Below are 21,831 nucleotides of genomic sequence, written 5' to 3' on the forward strand. Positions count from 1 at the left end.
TAGACTCTTCAGAGTCTCCAGGCTTCAGGGATTCAACTCTGTGAGTCCAACTACCTCTCTGAAATGAGGTAGGGAAGGAAAGAAAATGCAGAAAGATTTTATGTTGAATTTAATGTTTCAATAAAATTTCTTGCCCTGCGTTTTCAAAGGGTCCTGCCTAACGGTTCCCTCTGTTCTCTTACAAGATGCAGGACGATGAGGAGGGAATGTTTGTTGTGTCATAATCTGTGGAAGGATGCAAAGTGCACATGGGGTTCGTTACTCCTGATGCTCACACTATTGCAGCCCACCTACTGGGAAATTACCGTAAGTGTTGCTGAGTCCCTCACACATCCACACTGAACAGCTTTCGGATTCTCATAAGCAGGAGTTATTTGTGTCCTAAGATGAGCCACTCCTTGGAAGCCCTACCCTGTCCTATAGGGTCGCTGTGAGTCGGAATCAACTGCATGGCAAGAGTGTTTTTTTTGGAGAGGGGTTGATATTAGCTGCAGAATAATGTTTAAAAAAATGCTGACAGAGTAGCAGGTGAAACCAACACAATGAAACTGAAATGAAATCTCTTTTTCACACTTATCGACCCCACAGTGCCTTCGAAGTGTGTACTTTTCACTGGGTTTAGAGGAAAGAGAGAACTCTTCACGAGAGAGACACAGCTTGGGACACCTCCAAAATCACACGCCTCCTCCCTGATGTTAGGTAACATTCCATGCTGTTTGGCTGGTTTATCATCTGACTGCTCCACACAAATAGAAGGCCCGTGCAGGCAGGAGCTTCTCTGCTGTGTTGCAAGAGTATCCTGGTTCCTAGCACCTAAGAAGCACTCAAAACTGATTTGAGTGAATGAATGAGTGGGTGGGTTTTTATAAAAACCATGGTACTGCTCTCTTTATGTAGTTACAATAGTGAAAACAGGGATAAGGGAATGGAGACTAGTACTTGTATAACTTAAAGTTATATAAAATGAGAACAGAACTTCTATAATGAAGAGAGAGACAAAAATAAAGTGTACTAACTGAATGTACCCCCTTCACTTTGGTTGGAAAGAGACATGGTAAAGTTGGGTTGTTTTTCCCCTACTGATTTATAAGTTCTATATATTGAATTGAAAAGTTAGTCTTTTAGGAGTCAGAAATATTTCTATTGAGAGATAATTCACCCGCCATAACATTGCCCTTTGAAATGTGCACAATTCTGTGGTTGTTAGTATATGGACAGAGTTGTGCAACAATCACCACTGTCTAGCTTCACGATATTTTCAGTGCCCTGTAAATAAATGCCCTACATATTAGTAGTCATCCTCATTATTCCTTTCGTCCAAGACGTAGCAACCACTAATCTACTTTCTGTCTGTGTTGGTTTGTCTGTTCTGGACATCTCATATAAATGGAGTCACGCACCATGCGGTCATTTCTGTTTGGCTTCTTTCACTTAGCATAACGTTCTCAAAGTTTGTCCATATTGTTGCATGTATTTTAATGACTAATATTCCAGTCTACGAATATACCACAGCTTGTCTATCAGTTCATGACATTTGGATTCTCTCCATATTTTGGGTATTTATGAATAATGCTGCTATGAAAATTCTTTTGTAAGTTGTTATGTGAACATGCTTCAGCTCTCCTGGGTACATACCTAGGAGTGGAATTGCTATGCATGGTAACTCTATGTTTAACTTTCTGAGCAAGTACTTAACTGTTTTCCAAACTGATTGGATCGTGTCACATGTCCACCAGCAATGTATGAGGGTTCCAGTTTCTCCACATCCTCACCACATATGTTGTCCATCCTATTGATTTGAGCCATCTTAGTGGTTTTGAAATAATAGTGCGTTTTGGTTTTGATTCGCATTTCCCTAATGACTAATGAGGTTGAGCTTCTTTTCATGTGATTATTGACCATTTCTATATCTTCTTTGGAGAAATGTCTAGTCAAATCCTTAGCCTGCAATTTTTTTTTTCAGCTTTTTGCCTGTATTTTTGCTTTCTTCATATAGTTTTTGCTATGCCAAAGATCTGTATCTATATCTTACCAGTTTTAGCCTTCACAGCTTTGGGATTTTTAGAAAATCTTTCTCTTTTACCAATAAAAAGCAAAACAAAATCTCTCATAGTTTCTTCTGAAATTTTTATGGTGGCATATTTTACTTTTAAGTATGTGATCCTTTTGGAATTTTTTTTCCTGCAAGCTATGAGAAAAAGGATGAAAATATTTTTACAGGTGATCTAAATGATTACCAAATTGCTGCAAACATTCCTTTTTGCCTTTTTGCATAAGCCATATCTTAACTGCATTTTCCCATATTCCATATAGAAAAGCATTTTTACAGAAGGAGGCCCGCCATTCCCAGCCATTTCATTTTAAGATTTTGCTTTGCTGCAATAGAAATCCCTTCTATTCCTTTTCTACACACCTGTTGTCATAGCCAATAAAAATTTTGTGTGAGTAGGACTCCTGTGAATTTATAAGATGAGGTTGAATTTTATAACTGGTTCCATGTGGTGCAGCCCAGCAGAAGGACAGACAGAAGCAGTAGCTCCAGAGGGAACAGAAGCTATAAGCACATGAGCCTCTAGAGATTTGCTCTTGAATTTCAGAGAAAGCTCTAGACTTTTCTATATAAACATATTATATATGGCCATCACCTTAGAACAGACAGAGAATAATGCTTTGAATGTGAAGCATTCAGGACAGAACTGGAGAAAAATGTAGAACAATCTTCTAACTCACAAAAAAAACACCAGACTTACTGACTTGACAGGGATTGGAGAAACCCTGAGTGTATGGACCCCAGATATCCTTTGAGGTCAATAATGAAGTCGCTCATGAGGTTCACCCTTCAGCCAAAGATTAGACAGGCCCATAAAACGAAATGAGGCTCCAGCAGCATACTAGCCCAGGAACAAGGACTAGAAGGTAGAAGAGGACAGGAAAGCTGGTAATAGGGAACCTAAGTTGAAGAAGAGAGAGTGTCGACATGTCATGGGGTTGGTAACCGTTGTTATAAAACAATATATGTACTAGCTGTTTAGTAAGAAGCTAGTTTGTTCTGTAAACCTTCATCTAAAGAAAAATTTAAAAAGTTAGGCTTTCAGAATGAGAGTGTTCATTCCTTAGAAGTATGTGCTTTGTTGAACATATCTACCCATTTCTATTGGGTATGTATCTAGAAGTAGAATTGCTGGGTCGTAGGATACATGTGTGTTCACAGCTTTAGTAGATATGGCCAAAGCATTTTTAAAGTGGTTGTACCAAATTACACTTTCACTAGCAGTAAATTAGAGATCCCTTTGCTCCATGCTCTACCTAGTAGTTGGTATTTTCCATCTTTTTCATTTTAGCCATTCTGGTGTGTGGGGGATAGTATCACATTGTGACATTTTGTTAAGAGTTTCTCTGATAACTAATGAATGTATGTTGGCCATACAGAAATCTTTTCAAGTATTTCCTCATCTATTGGACTTTTTTTTTGTTTTTGCTTTATAAACGGTTCTTTATATATTCTAGAACCAAGTCCATAGTAGGACATAGGTATTGCAAATAACTTCTGCTACCATACGAATTCACCCTTGTGGCTTGTCAAGAGCTTTCAGATTCAGAAACCTGCCTTTTATAAGAACAGGCAAATGTATAGTAACGAAAGTTTATTAGGGGTTAACGGGGCAGGAGGGAGGAAATAAAGCAGTGTTATTGCATACAGAGCACGGAGTTTCAGTTTATGGTGGTGGAAAAATCCCATTGATAAGGGTAAGTTTGCACAGCTGATTAATGTAATTGCTGTCAATAGCTTGTACACCTGTACAACTTGTTCACTTGGCAAAGGTTGTGTGCAATATTTACAGCAGCAACAAAAATGAGCAGCTTCTGAGGCAACATTATAGTCTGCAATTGATGAGATGTATTCTTTTATTATACTTTTCTCAGTTTTCTGGTTTGTTAACATGTGACTGTTAAAATCAAAGATAATAAAGCGTTTGCATGATGAAAGTGGTAACAATGTCTATTCCACCCATTGTGTCCCTCTGAAGCTTAAATGAGGAACTACATGCCACTAGCAGTCGCCCAGCCTTACTTGGCACTTGGGAAATATTTCATTTCTCCCACTCCTCTGGCTCACGGTCTTCTCCCCTTGTTTATTTGCTCTTTTCTCTTTCCAGCTGGCTGCATGTGACCACCAGGCTTCCTGACTCCATCATTCTGCTTTCCATACCAATGTTATTGTAACCTTGGGATCTTGGGCAGTGGTGAAAGTTACACACTGTCCCTGCCATTATGAAGGGGACAAGCCAGTGCGGGTGGGAGGGGCAGTGGGGAAATTCGGCCTAGAGAAAGGACAGGCCACCTTCCAGGAACCACACTGGCCTTCAGAGAGCTTTGTTGGCTGTGGTTCACCTGGCCAGCTTGTAGGCGTCAGGGTGCCCTAGGGCTCGGTGCTTAGTTCTCTCTATTGACACCCTCTGTCTAGGATGACTCAGTGAGTCCACTGCTGTCTATCTGTAGCTAAAGATGCCAGCTTTGTAGCTCTAGTCAAATTCCTCCTGGGTGCAGACTCGTATATTCAAATGTCAGCCTAACTCTCTGTATCGACCTCTTTTGTAAAATGGGCATTATAATGGCACATTCCTCATAGGACTATCATGCAGAGCAAAACTCTTAAGGAGAAGCTTTTACAAGAGCCCCTGACACCAGTGCATGTGCTCAGTAAGTGTTAGCTGTTAGTATTATTACCTGACATCTCCACGTGGACGTCTGACAGCTATGCCATGTTATCAAGGCCATGAAGCAAGTCTTGGTCCCAAACCCATTCCACCCGTATCAATTTCTCAAGGCTACAGTGATGGGAGTCTGTGTGTTTTTCCACATAATGGACATGGTTAAAAAGGTTGACCAGGTCCTTCATAATAAGTTGCTCCAAAGTTCATATGGGTGACCATTGATACAAGTTACAGTCAACTAATATAGAAAAAAAAACAGAACCACTCTCAGCAGCTCATGCTTGGACTCTCAGTCCAGAATGTCTGGTGAGGGCACTATTATGGACTGAATTGTATAACCCCAAAAGGTATGTTGAAATCCTAACCACTGTACCTGTAAATGTGACCTAATTTAGAAATAGGGGATTTTTAAAATTATGTTAATAAGGCCATACCAGTGTAGGGTGGGTCCTAGACCTAGTCCCTTCTGAGTTATAAAAACAGCAGAATAGACACAGACAGGAGCAGATGCATCTACAAGGCCAGGAACACAAAGGGTGGCTGGAAGCTGCTAGAAGCTGAAGTAGACATGAGCCGTGCCCTGAATTCAGACTTCGAGCCTCTCCTGAACTGTAAGAAAATAAATTTCTGTTCTTTAAAGCCACTCAGTTGTGTTATTTTTTTCTTATGGCGGCACTAGGTAACTAACACACATATCTGTGCTTATAAATCCAGCCTAGGGTAAAATAGTGCTCTCCCCTCCTTGTCTAGCCCACCTGGATCCTGCTGTTTCCCTATCAGTGTCCTCTGCTTTCACTAAGCTACAAAAGAGCCGGCTTGATGCTGAGGCATAGAAATTCACTTTATTTTTTACTTTGTATTTATGATTAACTAGTATTAATTCTAATGTTTTCTATGGCTTTTAAAAATTTCCTGTGAAGACATTCGTATAATCTATGAATAATAACAGTTATACTTTTTCTTGTCATTTCGTTCTAGCTTCGACCTCCATTGTTAAATATTTCATAGAAATAATAAGAGAAAGCATCCTTGTTTTATTGCTAATTAATTTTAAAGAGAATGTCCCACATTTCGCCATGAACTATCATGCTAGTTGTAGTTTTCCAAGTTTGGGAACTCCTTTTTTTGTTCCTAGTTTGCTCAGAGTTCTTATGTCTCAGTGTGATTGGATTTTATCACTACTTTTCGCCATCTCTTTATGTGAGCCTTATCTTTTCTTCCTTAACCTACACATGTGGTGGATTAAGTTATTAAATGTTTAATGTTCACTCGATTGCATGCTGACAATAAACCCCCTTGATCGTGGCGTATTACATGGTTTACACTTGTCTGGAGTTCTTTGCCAGCATTTTATGTAGGGTTTTGCATCTCAATTACTTATACCTTTCTTTTCTAATTCGGTATCAATATTAAAGTAGCCTTAGGGATCAAGTTGGAGAGCATCTCATATTTTTCTCTTCTTTGGTGACTATGTACAAGATTAAGATGATCTGTTTTTTGCATGTTTGCTGGAACTTGCCTGAAAGTGGTCTCCCAAACCTGAAACCATTTGGCCATCGAGTTGATTCCTTCTTCTTAGGGAGATCTTGAACTACTGACCCATTTTGTATAGTGATTAAAGGCCATTTCTGGTGCCAATTTACTTAGAAAAATTTTCACTGCATGTTGTAGACTGCTGGGATGTCATCATTAAATATTACGCGGTTATCACTGTTTTCAGCCTCATCCAGGCCAATTAATCAATCCCAGATTTTCCATTTTCCGGAAGTCACGCTGCGTATCTACTCCTGGTACCAGTTCCCTTATCTAAGACTTATTTGCAAAGAAACATACAACCAAGCCTCCTTTGAGTCTATGATGTGAGAATACAGTCAGTCCCACATAATGTGACACCTTTGTAATTGTTCTTTTTAAGTGTTTCACATTTACTTTTTTTTTTTCATTTCCCACCTATCTAGCAGTTTTAAAGTTGTGCATTTCAGGTTGAGGTCATTAGCTGGATTGACTCTGCGGGGCGGTGCGGTGCCCAGTTGCATCTGGGCATCAAGAAAAGGCGCCTCTAGAACTAGGAGGCCTGAGGCGGAGGGTGGGTGGTTGGGGGGTGGGGGCGGGGCAGGGCTGCACAGAGAGGGGCGCCCTGGGGGATGCGCGATGCCCAGGGCTGCCCCACCGCAAGCTCGCGGGCAGCAGGATGAAGCTGGCTTCAGGAGCCTTTTGCGACAGTCCCAGCCCACCCAGCCCTGCCCTGAACTCAGACCCACCAGGCTCACAGGTCGCACCAGAATAGGGGAAGCCTGAGGTCACAGAGAGCGAGACCCAGTGCACGCACCTGAGCCTGATCACAGCGCTTATGCTGGGATAGGAGGGCAGAGGAGGCATATGGGGACTTGGGTCCAGAGGATGACCCAGGAAAGGTGGGAGAGTTGAGGTCACCCTCTAACTCTGGGTCCGCACGTGGAGGCCCGAGGTTGCACTTCTGGGAGGAGAAGGCAAAGCCCCAGAGGCCACACTGTAGGTACACACACTGCACCCCCTTTCTCCCTCAGAAGGGCTCCCCAGGGAGGTCACCCCTAGTTTGGGGTGCAGCAGAGCCGACCCCGGTCAGGACTAGGGACTTTATTTCCTGCACTTTCACCACTGGCTTATAGTAGACTCCTTTCTCCATAGACTAAAGAAGAAATCATCAAAATAAGCTCAAAACTCCAGATTTGAGTTAAGGATCATAAATACAACTTCAGCGATAAATGCCTGTTTGGAGCCCAAGTTGCATTAAAAAAAAAAAAAAAAATCCTGAACAAGACCCCAGAGGGAGTGATAGGAACCTCCCTCTTTTGCCACAGTCCCTCTGTGGCCCCAAGCTTTCTTATCTCCCACCTCCTAAGACTGTATCAACTGCTTTGAGAGTTTTAGAATAAAGATCCCCAGGAATATGGCTGCTCTCATTCAGTAAGGATTTCCCCAGTGCTGGACTAGACTAAATTCTGAGAATTCTCCAGAGGCTTCCGGGGCCTTCATACTGGATGGTCAACACACCAAGCTGCAGAGCTAATTCCTTTTTCCTGCAATTGGGCATGACCCCAGGGACATGACCCTGAGGGTGCTGACACTTCCTCAACCAATGACCCTCCCCCTGGGTTTCCCTCTGTCTGGGTCTCAGGATCAGTCAGGCCAACTTGTCCCCTCCAGAGAGTTTTTGTTGAAGGACACCTAAGCGGCACTATGGGTTTGTGCCCCCCACCCTGCAAACCTGCCTCCTCTGAGTGGGGTGAGGTGCTACTGAAACACTGAAACTAGCAGAAGCCACAGCCCATGGTGCTGGGAGAAAGCTGGGAGGGAGAGAGAAGTGGAGAGGCTATAAAGGCCCAGTTGTAAAGGTGAACTGGGGCCGGCCGGGATGCCCTGAAGCCAAAAAGCTGAATGGTCTCACACCTGCAGCTCCTGAGCCCATCTCTTCTTTCAATGGAGAAAGTATTTCCCTGCTCTTATTCTGCTGGGCCGGAAGGGCCTTTGACTTTTAACATGAAGCAGCCTCCAGAGCCTCTTGGGGCAAGTGATGTCAAGGAGGCTCTGCCCAGTGCCCCCCCCCACCCCTCCCACTTGTCAGAGCACCAGGAATTTCAGTCTTCCAGGTCCTGGGCTGATCTAGTGACTTATAACAGGATTCCACTGGAACTCGAAACTTTGGAAGATGGGAAATACTAAAAAAAAAAAAAAATTTTTTCTTTTCTCTTCACACAGCTGAACACCTGGTTCCTGGTCTTACTATACAAGTTTCATAGAGGATGCGAAGAGGAGTTTGGGTTTGACACCTGACATCTTAGCAGTGGTTCCTGTTTGTTTGGGAGGGAAGTGGTAAAAAGAAGGCAGCATCTACTACTTCCTTTTCCATGAGTCTCAGAAAATCCTCCTGAAGACCCTCTCAGGTCCCAAGGACTGATGGGAAATCCCTTGGTTTATTCTTAAACTTTGCCCTTGAGGCATATTTTGTTGATGACCACATATAAAATATTGTCCTCTCAAGGATGCACTCTAATTCTTACCTAGACTTGATGCAGAATGAGTATATATGAAAACTAAAGTTGGTTCTTAAGCAAGGGATTATCTCTCAGAGAAGGTCCATGGGAAGGTTCATACCAACTTCTGTGGTACTGATATTGCTCCAAGGAGCCCTGGTGGTACAAAAGTTAAGTGCTCGGCTGCTAACCGAAATGTTAATTGTTTGAACCTACCCAGAGGCTCTAAGGAATAAAGATCTGGCAGCCTGCTCCCGTTAAGATTACACACCAGTAAACCCTATGGGGACAATTCTCCTTTCACACCAGGCCACAGTGACTCAGAAATCCCCTCGATGGCACCTAGCAAAAACAACAGGAAGACATTGCTCCCGATGTGCTTGAAATGCCTCTCTGGGGAAGGCCTTCAGAGCTGGCTCATGGCCACATGGGAATTGAGACTCATTTTTTTGTTTCCACGACTTATTTTGGGTCCAAAAATTTATTTTCCAGTTTATTCACCAGACTTGAATACAGCCAGCTCTCAGATATTGTCAAAATTAATTCCTTTCTCTAATAATGATTTGCCACCAAGAGTGTATTCCCAAGCATTTCCAAGAGACTGGAAAACCTTTCCAAAGAGGCATGTCCAGTGCCATGTTGTGCAGTGACTACAGTGTTGACATAGTATATTTATCCACATAGTTCCCACGTTTTCTGCTTTCCTGAAATATGAATGAAATTCCAAGTCTACCACCTGAACCACTTTTCTCAGTGTTTCATTTAGCAGAAGTCTGGTGGTGATGAATTCTCTCAGTTTTCCATCCCCTGAGAATGGCATTACTTTTGCTTTACTCCCAAAGGTATGACTGGGTATAGAATTATATATCTATATAGATTAATATTTCCCTCTTTGTGTTGAAAAAATGTTGTTTCACAATCTTTTGGCTTCCATGGCTTCTGATAATGACTATAGAGTTATTTGAATTATTTTTCCCATTTGAAATGTGTTGTTTTCTGTCTAACTTCTTCCTGAGTATTTTCTTGGTCTTTGTTATTCTGCCATTGATTATGATATATCATATTTTTATGCAAATAATGCATGTTTTATATATATTTTTTCTTTTTTTGTCAACTGCATTTTCCCCCTCCCAGGTATTGTCATAAGCACAGTACGCCGTTTTCTTTTTTACATGTCACTGTAAAAGAATTCGTATAGTGTGCTTAAAATATTTTCATAATAATATGTTATTGCGGTATATAATTCCTTAAATTTAACTCATTGGGGTTTGCTGAGCTTCTTGAATCTGTAAGTTCATGTCTTTCACCAAATTTGGAAAGTGTTAGTATTTCTCCTAATACTTTTTTCTGCACCACACATTTTCTCCATGTCTTCTGGAGTTCCAATAAAGAAATAGGGTTTTGGTCTAGTTTTTGAGGCTCTGCTCATCTTTTTCTGTATTTTTTCTCTGTTTTCAGAATAAATATTTTCTATTGATCTACTTCCAACTCAGTTTTTTTCTCTGTCATCACCATTCTGCTTTTGAAACTATCAAATGAATTTTTCATTGCTAGCATTGCATTTTTAGCATGTAAAATTTTCATTTGCAAATAGCCACTATCTTTCCACGTATTTAAAAAATGTCCCTGATATTTCTTGGAGCATGATTAGAATAGCATTTTAAAATACGTGTCTTAAGATTTCAAAACTTAAGTCTTGCTTAAATGTTATGGAAAAACAAAATGTTAATTTTGTTTTTTTTAGCATTCAATTGACCCAGATATGTTCATGCTGCAAGTTCTGTCCTGTTTTTGTATTCTGTGGCTCACATCTTTGTTCAATTTTTGAAGCCTTTGCGGTGATACTCGGGTCTAATCTACATGAGTGCCACCCAGACTGGAATCTTGATGGCGTTGTAACCCCTAGTGAGGCTCTTAAAGGATTTGATAGTGCTTCTTAGGGTCAGGGCAAGGCATATGCATCTGGGGGGATGGGTGGTGAACCAGGAGTTCATAGCAAGTTTGAAGAATCTCTTTCTTGTGCCGCTTCCTCTCTCTATTTCTCTGATGCTCTCTGAGCTCTGAAGGAGTGCTTTCTTGGCCCACTGGTAGGAATCCTGTGGCTTTAATCTCCTCATTCTGTCGTGCACATAAGCGACTGGTTCTGCCTATGGGGCCAAAATACTCCACAACCGGCCCAAAGGTTGGCAGCATGAGTCTGTCAAGAAGCGTCTCAGAAGACTAGCCTGGTGATCTGCTTTCGAAAAGTCACACCCTTTGAGGCAGAACTGACTAAATGCCAACAGCGGACAGGGAGAGAGAAAACGTAATGGAGCTTCCTCCACACTCTTGGGCCCTTACATACTCTGGTCAGAGAGAAGGAATCTGTTCTTCCAGAGTTTTAAGTTTCTTCCCACCTGCCGACTTGCCCACCTCTCTCCTTTATGGACCCTCTATCCCATTTGATATGAGAGAGTGCTTCTCTTGGAGCTGTTTCTGTGCACAGCTGGTATGCAGTTACATGATTTGGACTCATTTAATTTCAGCCTCTGGAATGTTTATACTTTATGTTCTGGTTTCCTACCACTGCCAACCACTTCCTTTGCAGAGTCCTGAGATAGCGGCCCATGCATTTGTCCAGATACTTAGTTGTCACATACCAGTATAGCCACTGGGGGAAGTGTTGGTTGTGGTAAGGGGGGGAGGGACTGTACACTGAAGGAGCTGCAAGATCTGGCTGCCTTGTGTGAGCAGGACGGGGGTGTGCTGAGGATGGGTGCTGAAGGTGCTGAGTCAAGGGGAGTTTAATATAAAGTTGGGTCAAGGACAGTTTGTTGATATGGGGGAACTCTCTCCTAACAAGGATTTATCGCCATAGCAAGGGCTCTAGAAATGGGTCTCGTAAGCTGTGGCATTGTTCTTCGATGCTTGGAAAAGGCAATGGCCCACTATCTACGAAATAGAAATGCCAGACCTGCTGTGTCAGATGTGGGAAGATGAGGCAAAAGTCTCCAATATGTGGCCGTGGCAGAGTTAGTTTCTATAAGACCATTTCTTGGCAGTCCTGAAGGACACGCATTTCATCAAAATAATAAGGAATGCAGAGATGAGGGGAGCAGCAACAACACTGAACTTACTGATATCTGTCTTCTCTAGGGGGTCCCTGGGTGCCACAAACAGTTCAGTGCTCAACTACCAGCTGAAAGGTTGGCAGTTTGAACCCACCGAGGGGTGCCTCAGAAGACAGGCCTGGTGATCTCCTTCTAAAGGGTCACAGCCTTGGAAACCCTATTAAGCAGTTGTACGCTGCACACATGGGGTTGTCATCAGTTGGAAATGACTTGACAGCAACAAACGACAACAACAAACGACAACAATTCTCTATTGGCTGAGATTGTTCATGGGAGCTGGGCTACCTCATACCAATATAAGTAATGGGATCCCAGCCCAACAGAGGCCAGGTAGAAGTACTTAACTGTCAGAAACAAGTTGTGTGTGATTACAACAACGGTCAGCAGGTCAGAGTATTAGTTACCTATTGGGGCATAATAGACTATCCCCAAACTTAGCAGATGAGAGATAAATGGAAAAATATTCAATTCATGCTGATAAATTTGGAACTAGACAAAGATTTTGGTAAGACTCAACATACTTTTAAGGTGAAGGGTTAAACTAGAAAATTTAAATAACTGGTATAAGTATAAAAACAGATTTTCAAAATAATGATATAATTGCATACCCGAATAAAAGACAAATACATCAAAATCAAGGGTTTCTGTCCCATGTGGACATAAGAGACTAAAATTAGCAAGGGTGGGAAAGGCTGGTCGTTCTCTTTCGCCTATTACTTGACTGTAGCAAACTGTGTCCAAAACTATAAAATATTTAGGGGAACATTGTTTTGACCGGAGCAGCGAAGGACATATATAAAGAAAACTAATGTATTAACGTAAATAAAACAAAACCTGAATATGTGCAAAAAAATATGCCATATTTCCAAGTGGGAAGCCTTGTTAATCAAATGGAGGTTCCCAAAACTAACACATAAATGGATTGCATTTCCAATTAGAATATTCGGGTAGTTGTTTTTTAATTGTATACATTAATCATAAGCTACAAGTAGTACAATAGATAACAAAGAATGTTGTTGCTGGAGCCTTGGACAAGATGTTTGACTCAGCCGTCCCGTCTGACTGCCCAGTAGGCCTTTATAGGCCGTAATCTTTATGGGAGCGGACCGCCAGGCCTTTCTCCCTCAGAGCCACTGGGTGGGTGCGACCTGGCAGCCTTTCTTTCAATTAGCAGTCAAGCACTTAACCACTGCAACACCAGGGCTGCATTACCAAAGAATAGACAAGAAAAACCTGAAATAACAGGATAGTAACAGGTGTCTACCTCATCAAGTAACAGAACAAATCAATATTACATAGCATACAAACTGACAGGTAGACAACTGAAATAGAAAACCTACTAGGAAATCACAGTAACTATTCATAAAAAAAAAAAAAAAGGTGGTGTGAAAATCATATTTATTTAATAAATGGTGCTGACTCAACTGATTGTTCTGGGGGACAAAGCTTGCAAAAATGTGATACACAAATCATAGATTTGGAAAATTATGTGAAATGTAGATGACCAGGATTAATAACAGTTTATATTTTACACAGAAGGATAAAAGTTAAGCACTTGAAAAATGAGCAGTGAATTCAAACAGATCGTTCACAGCAAATCCACATGCCCAATAAACATAGTCCAAGTTGCTCAAAAACACTGGTAAATAAGAAAATATCAAAGTCCCAGTGAAACTGGCACAATTTAAAAATCGACACCATCTATAGCTGGCTGGGCTGTGGGGAGAAGGAAGCCCTGAGACATGGCTGGAAAGGTGCTTTAGGACAGCCTATAGGGGAAAGACATGACCATGGCTCTGTACTTTTAACATTCTTTGAACTGGAAATCTCACTCTGTGGAGTCTACTCCACATAAGCGAATCCTGTACTATACAAAGGATGTTTATTATTGATGCTGACAAAACATTGACTGTCCATTGGTGGTGAAATGATAGAGAATATATGGTAGAGCTACATCATCAATAACATAGGGAGTCATTAGAATGAAAAAGAGTTGTAGTAGTTAAGTAGGAGAAATCTCTGTGAAGTATTATGGAAGTTTACTGAAAAAATCAAGGTGCAGAAAAGTATATATAAAATGAGCACATTTGGGTAGAACAATAACAATTGAACATATTTGAATACCTGTTTACATGTATGTGTGTGTATAAATGAACAGATGATGGTACATGTATGTGTGCGTGTGCTTTTTTAAGCAAGGATAAGATAGACTACTTACCATATGGTCGAAGTGCATTACCTTGGATTCACTTGTGGGAAAGAACAGGGGGTGGAAAGCTAGAACATGCAGGAAGAGTGGACTGAAAAAGCATGGGTGATAACGTGTTTCCATTTCACTAGTGTTATGTATGAGACAAACAAATCTGTCTTGAAAGAAGCCGGAATGTTCCTTAGAAGCAAGGATGGCTTTAGACATGTTATCAGAAGGGACCAGTTCCTGGAGAAGGACACCATGCTTGGTAAAGCAGAGGTCCAGCGAATAAGAGGAAGACCCTCAATGAGATTGACTGACACAGTGGCTACAACAGTGGGCTCAAATATAGCAACCATTATGAGGGTTGCCCAGGACCAGGCAGTGTTTTGTTGTGTTGTGCATAGGGTCGCTGTGAGTCAGAGCCAACTCGATAGCACCTAACAACATGTCTAAGTCTAGATAAAGTGTACTAAAATTGTTATCATCTATTTAATTTATGTGTGTAACTTAGAAGACATAAAAATATAGTTAATGCTATATCTAATGACTTACAGAGAGTCAAGATAGAATGTCAAGGGAAAGAAGGGGCAAGAGCAATGTGGGTAGAGTGTGACCAAGTTTCCATAAAAGCAAACACCCCATCAGATCTACTTGTGTACCTGTGACTGTGTATACATGTCACAGCAGAGAAACCTAGGGAAGGATACACGTGTCTATTAACTTTGGATACCTTGGGGGAGCAGGAGCAAAATATGAGGGTGGGACTCTGCATGTTAACTTTTTCATTATACAAATTTGTATTTTTAGACATGTAATAAAAAAGAATTTCATAGCTTTGGAAATTAGTAAATGACATAGACATATATTTTTAAATAGGTGAAAATTCTCTATGACAGACAAAGGTTTTAATCACTGAAAGGAGAGCATACCACAGACAGTAATAATCACAATCAGTGGATTTCTTGCATGTTCTTGGAGCCAATGTGCTCTTCTGGTGTCTGTAACTAGAAATGACCAGAAATAATTTGGGGAAGTCAATCACCTCTTGCAAACACACGTCCACAGCTAAATGAAGGAGAATGGACACCATGTGCAATTCACTAGGTAACTCATGTGCCTCTAGAAGATTCTCTTTCCCGGATATGCTGCCACTACCTCCTCCCCACCTTGCCACACCGAATAACCCACCCTTGTGCATTCTAGGCCCTTTTCAGGACTGAGCTTAGATGACATCAACTGAGAAGATAGTTGATGAATAGAAGAGAGTTTGATGAAAAGATTTCAGAAAGCAGTACCTCCCCAACCAGCCTCTCCCCAACCTGGGAATGCCAACCTCTCCCACTCTGATACCTCTGAGAATCTCTGATTTTCCTTTTGGATCCTTAGGAGACTGCTGAATTCACCTGTCCTGAAAGCCTTCACTGCCCTCTACCTCTGACGCTGTTCCATGCAGGAGCTGTCTCTGTCACTCTGAGAAATCCACACAGGACAGCCTGTGGTTGGAGGTGCTCATTCTGGAGGTCCTGCCCTCCCTGCCTGTGTCCCGAAGGCTTCCCTGTGACAGTAGAGGTCTCATCTTCCAGGGAGATGGCTACGCCCCTGTCATGTCCAGACCTGGGACCTGAAGCTACGGCTGAGATTTGGGCTTTTCTGTCCACTACTTAGTCTGGGCCTGAATCTGCCCCTTCCCACCCTCACCTCTGATCACCTGTGTTCTTGCTGTTCTCTCTGGGTTTACAAGCCTGCCCTCTGCTTCTTTCATCTGAGTCAACCTTTTTCTTCAGTTCTTTGACCTCAGGACATGTCAGGTTAGACCACAGAAAGAAGAAAAAATATTAGCAAGTTTCATTAACATGTGGAAAACCTGAAAGAATAGCTTGATTTAGAGGAGAGGAAAAAGTTCCAAAGCTCTACTCCTTACCTTAGGACATGCTATACAGAAAATATCCTGCAAGCACTGGATCAACTCTTATCCAGAAATGGAAAACACCCAGGAGGATTTTGCTACACCAGCTCCCCCTTCCACTCCCCTAATCCTAATCGTAAACCCAAATTCACCCTGTGAGGACAGAAGACATGACCGGGGTGAGCTCCTTTTTCTCCACCCCGCCCTCCTGTCCTCCTCCCAAGCCCTGCTTCTTTCTCTGCCTGCAGGCTGCTGGGAAGGGACCCAGAGGCCTTGGTTTAGGGCTTTATGTTCACTGCTCACCTGCGGGCAGGTTCCGCTCAGTCTGCGGCTTCTCTGATTCCTTCTCCTGCAAAGAACTCAGTGACACCCCATGACCGTCACACCTCCCTTAGAGCTGTCCTTGCAGGGACCCCTCAGCCTCCCAAGTCCCACTGAAATCCCATTTCCCTTTCCCTACTTATGCTATGCTCATCCTCAGAGTTCTGAGACCTCATCATCCAGGTGAGGCCTGTCCTCTCCTCTTCTGGGCCAGTGGAGCCTCTGAGGGGACCTGGTGTCTGCGGTCAGCCATCTGGGGCTTCCTCCATCCAGATCCTCCTAGGGCTGGAGCTCTCTGTGTATTCGGGGTAGGAGGGTGGGGATCTTCCAGGGGAGCTGGGTTAAACAAAACTGAATGGAGGTCTCTCCTGAAGGGCCCACACTTCCAGCCCAAAGGCCCTGCTCCTCCTAGTCCGGGGGTGCTAGAGGGTCTTCTGGTGCTTCCCGCTCTGGCCTTAGTGCTGCACCTGCACCCTCTGTAGCCTGAACTTCTGCCTCTGCAGCCTCTCCAGCTGGTCCCTCAGCCTCTTTAGCTCCTCTCTCTGCTTCTCCAGCTGCTCCTCCAGGTGCCTGCAGACCCACACTCTCCCTCACCTCCCTCTTCTTGGCGGCCATCAGGCAGCGTCTGCCCACCTGGCGGCAGCATTCGGGCCTACAGGGGACTGAGGGTGGAATCTGGAAGGCATTATGCTGAGTGAAATTAGTCTGTCGCAAAACGACAAATACTGTATGAGACCACTATTGTAAGAACTCATGAAAAAGTTTAAACGCAGAAGAAAACATTCTTTGATGGTTAAGAGTGTGGGGAGTGAGGGAGAAGAAAATTCACTAACATTGTGAAAATGTCAGTTCTACCCAAAACCATCTACAGATACAATGCAATCCCAATTCCAATTCCAAAGACAGTTTTTTTAACAGTAACTGTAGACAAATATCATCTTAGGTGAAGGGAAGGACAACACACAATACGGGGGAAGTCAGCACAACTGGACTAAACTAAAAGCTAAGAAGTTTCCTGATCACAACCAAATACTTTGAGGGACAGGAGAGCAGGGGCGGTGGTCTGGGGACCATGGATTCGGGGGACGTGTAGGTAATTGGCATAAGGAAGTTTATTAAGAAAATGTTCTGCATCCAGTTTTGGTGAATGGCATCTGGGGTCTTCCAAGCTAGTAAGCCGCCATCTAAAATTCAGAGATAAGAGGTTTGGGAGAAACCACAGCCCATCACACTCCGTTATCATTCCCTGAACTCACATTTCTCTTTCCAATAGAATGGTAACCTCTTTGAAGGCAGGGAAAACTTTCAATTCATTTTTATTACATACTTATTATTAAGTTTCCCCCAATCCTCCCAACATCTCCAAAAGCTGCCATGTTTGTCTTGTTTAGGTTCAAACTGGGCCCTCGAAACTGAACAATGTCAGCAATGATGTCACACAAGTGTTATGGAAGCCTTGGTGCTCACTCAGATCCAACTGCTCTTTGGAGAGGTTGTCGATCTGAGGTCTCCTGTGGGAGAGCAACTTAAGCTACCAGTTCACAGAGAGTGATTCCTCAGTTGGAGTTCCCAACTCGTGAGAGCTTGGAACAGAGGGGTGAACATCCTTTGGGGGACCTTTTTTTTTTTTTTTTGGTTTACCTTCACCCAGTCAGGATGAAATGGCAATATGGGAAGGAGAAACCTCTAAGACTCGAGGTAGGGGTGGGAGAAAAATTCTTCCTGATTGACAGGAGGTGTGTGGCAAAGAGTCTGATTTCACCAGACAAGATTTGGAGACAAGATATGGATTTTGAGTGAGGAGATGAAGTGGCTCTCCCAGAGAAAGTACTTGCTGTCATTTAGTAGACAACAAAACAGTGATATGAATAAAGGAATGAGTGAGTGAACCAAAGAACACTACTGTAACTCTAAGGGCCTTTCTGAGTAGGCACAGACTAGCTACTCAATTGTTCAGGCTTGGGAACCTCCTATGTTGAGGAAGCCACTGGGCAACTGGGACGGGGGTGAAGGGTGTTTAGGGAGATCAGTTATTCATTTGTATCATATTTTCAAATAAGATTGAATTAATATGTCATGTCAGGAATAACGAAAGAAGTAAAATTTCTCAGGAGCTTATGAAAGTGGGTGGCGTGAGGAAGCACTGTGTCTGTACCACTGTGAACTATGCTGTCCCAGCCTGGGCTTGGGCGGAAGACCCCATCCCCCTAGATCCAGGGAATCCCCTTCTCCTCTTCCAAGGCTTAACACCCAGTCACAGCAAAGCCTCACTTCAAGATAGCATTTTAAATTCCTACTCTACTTAATTTAAAGTATAGGTCAAGGAGGTAAAGGTGCCTAGGTGATGCAGTTTGTGCTCGACAGCTCACCTAAAAGTAGGAGTACTGGGAGGAAAAGTCCTGGCGATCTGCTTCTCTTAAGATTACAGTCAAGAAAACCCAATGGAGCAGTTCTACCCTGAAACACATGGGGTCGCCACAAGTCAGAATCGACTTCATGGCAACTGACAACAACAAACTGAACCTGAGCTTCTGTGGTTCCTAATTGTACACCCTTTCATCAGCCAGTGTCTGCCCTCCTCCATCTTTTCAGCTGCTTGCCCATGCTGCCCTGGACCGCCCCAGCCCTGTTTCCTGTTTCCTCCTTGGTCCTCTGCCTGGCCGCTAACTTGCTTCTGAGAGCTTTCGCTACTTTCCACCCCACACCACACTCACACACCCAACCTGGCTCCGTCTGTTTTCTCTCTTCATCCTGAGGTCTCGAATCCTTCCCTCATGTTCAGAAATGTACATAGATAGACCTTATGTTGACACGTACAACCCTCCTAGACAAACACAGGTGAGGTGGTTGTGTCTTAGCCTCTCAGGTTTGTGGCGTCAAGGCTTTCGGCCAAACATATGTTTTCTGCATCACTCTGAAGTCACTCATCTAATAAGGACATTTAAGGGGCTACTGTTCAATTGTTTTCAAGAGGAAACAATTTTAACCTATTACTGTGGCTTGGTTAAGAAGGGTACAAGGAAGAGGTATACCTGTCAGGGTCTTAACTAAATATACAAATTATTCTCTAACGTTTAAGTATAATTCCTTCTATGAAAGACTTCCCTTAAAAAGAGGTGAAAATTTCTCCCATTTGCGTGTTTAAATTTACTAAGAAAATCACTTTCATAGGAAACTCCTTTTGGAGAAGTCACAAAATATTATAAAAGTTCAAGAAAATGAGGTCATTCCCATGTTCCAAAGGAGCAAATTCACTGAACATTCTGCAAATAAAGGGGGGAGGGAGCACATTGGATGATCTTCTATTTACAAATATAAAATCCCAAGACATGTTATAGTGTTTTTAGAGTAAACATTTTTGTTATAAGGTACTACTATCATTAGTGTCATTGTGCCCAGGGGATTCTGTCTCCCACAGCAGCGCCCCCAAGGGGAGTGAGGGGTCCCAGGACAGAGGGAGAATTGATGAGAGGATGGTGGTGATGGACAGGCCCCAGGGATCCCTAAGACCAAATCCTTGGGCTCATAGATGAGTCTTCCCAAGACCCAGAGATCAGTCTTCCCAAGGCCCAGACTCGATAATGAGCAGAAAAGGCCAAGTTTCAGCCACAACAGCAAGTATTAGGAACTGGGAAACCCTGGAGGTGCCAGGGGTATGTCCTTCCCTCGGTGATGAGACCCCAAGTGGCACAGGGAAGCCCTCAGGGGCAAGGAAGGAAGGGCAGAGCCTCCAGGACAGGCATTTCCAACCACAGGCTGCCCTGTTTGTACTTCTCAGAGTGACAGACTCTCCTGCGAGGGACAGGGTCAGAGACGGAGGAAGCGAGGGCTTTCAGGCGAGGTGAATTCTGAAGTCTCCTGATGATCAAACAGAAAGCCCTGGATGATCAGAGGTACAAGAGAGTGAGGGGGCTGGCATTCCCACAGTGGCCATAGGCTGGCTGAGGGGGTCCTACTGTCCCTGGAGCTATTGGTCAAAATATTTTTCCTTAAAAGCTGCATCTTTCCAGTTAACTTCCTCTATGTTCAGTCCAGGAAAAGGTGTAGCATGCAAAGGGTACGTTTTCCAGCAGAGCAACAAATGGAAGGAAGTGGTAGTGGCATATCAGGGAAAGAGAATCTTCTAGAGACACATGAGTTACCTAGTGAGCTGCATGTGGTGTCCAGCCTTCCTCCTTTATCTGTAGACATGTACCTGCAAGAAACGTTTGAGGAGTAACTTCATGGACCCTTACAAAATTCTCGCTGGTCATTTCCAGGTGTAGAGACCAGAAGAGCTCATTGTCTCCAAGAACAAGCGTGAAATCTGCTGGGTCTGACTGTTGAGCAGTCTGTGGTGTGCTCTTCTTCCAGTGATTAAAATCTTTGTATCTGTTGTTAAAGATATTTTCCCCGTTCAAAAAAAAAAATCCAACAAAATGTTTTTAAAATAATGTATCTATGATGATGTTTATCAACTTTCAAAGCTCTGAAAGTCTTTTGTATAACACCTCTAAGGGTACAGATTTGTATAATGAAAAAGTTACAGTCATGGTCCCACCCTCATATGTAATTTGGTCCTGCACCCCCAAGGCGTCCAATGTTAATAGACACGTGTATCTTTCCCTACGTTTCTCAGCTGGGACACATACACACAGTCACAGGTTCACAAGTAGATCCCCTGGTTTGTTTGCTCTAATGGAAATTGGGTCATACTCTACCCACGGTGCTCTGTAAATTGCTAATTCCCTGAAGGTCATTAGGTATGGCACTAACACTGCCTTTTTGGGTCTTCTAAGATTGAACTCATATTTACACATAAAGCATTTAAATAGATGAGAACAATTACTGTATACACTATCTAGACTCATACATAGCACTACTACAGTGGAAACACATATCACCAGTGCTTTCTAAGTCCGCTCTTCCTGCATGTTCTAACTCCCCCGCCCCCACCAGTCCTTTTCCAGAAGTGAATCCAAGGTAATTCAGGTTAACAATGTGGTAAGTACTCTCTCTTACCCTTGCTTATACGAGCACACACAGACACAAATGTATCTTCGTCTGCTCCTTTACACACTCACATAAACACAAACAGGTATTCAAGCATACTCAAACAATTGCTATTGCTTTACCCTAATGTGCTCATTTTATACAGACTTCTCTGCACCTTCATTTTCTCCTTCAATAATACTTCACAGAGATTTCTCCTGTTTAACTACCAGAGTTCTTTTTCATTCTAATGACTCAAACTTTATTGATTTAGCTCTACCATAAATTATCTATCTTTCCACCATCCATGGCAGTCGATTTTGCCGTTATTAACAATAACCGTCCTTTGTATACTAGAGGATTTGCTTCCATGGGATAGATTCCAAAGGGTGAGATTTCTAGGTCAAAGAATGTTTCAAAATTACAGAGCCATGTCCGTGTCTTTCCCCTAAAGGCTGTCATAACGCCCCTTTCCAGCCATGTCTGAGGCACCCTTCTCCCCACAGCACCCCCCGGCCCCAGCCATAGGTGGTGTAGATTTTTAAATTGTGCCAGTTTCACTGGGACTTTGATATTTTCTTCACTACCAGTGTTTTTGAAC

At 42.9% G+C, this 21,831-nt stretch overlaps 2 long non-coding RNA genes across 12 annotated transcripts in view; one reads left to right on the forward strand and one right to left on the reverse strand.

The window, feature by feature from the left end:
* LOC135230104 (uncharacterized) overlaps positions 1-21,831 on the forward strand; it is a 617,741-nt gene that overhangs the window by 569,642 nt on the left and 26,268 nt on the right. For 4 of the 11 annotated variants that reach the window (XR_010320742.1, XR_010320746.1, XR_010320744.1 and 1 more), the window contains one exon: positions 186-6,806. The exons of 2 other annotated variants lie outside the window; for them this stretch is intronic. This is a non-coding gene — a long non-coding RNA (uncharacterized LOC135230104). Of the gene's footprint in view, positions 1-185; positions 6,807-8,453; positions 9,032-21,831 lie in introns of those variants that run through there. 5 more of the 11 variants (XR_010320748.1, XR_010320750.1, XR_010320747.1 and 2 more) reach the window with 4 other exon arrangements.
* The window catches only part of LOC135230107 (uncharacterized), a 495,299-nt gene that overhangs the window by 378,005 nt on the left and 95,463 nt on the right, over positions 1-21,831 (reverse strand). The window lies entirely within an intron of this gene.

Source organism: Loxodonta africana, unplaced genomic scaffold (assembly GCF_030014295.1).
Source record: "Loxodonta africana isolate mLoxAfr1 unplaced genomic scaffold, mLoxAfr1.hap2 scaffold_76, whole genome shotgun sequence".
Classification (NCBI taxonomy): Eukaryota; Metazoa; Chordata; class Mammalia; order Proboscidea; family Elephantidae; genus Loxodonta; species Loxodonta africana.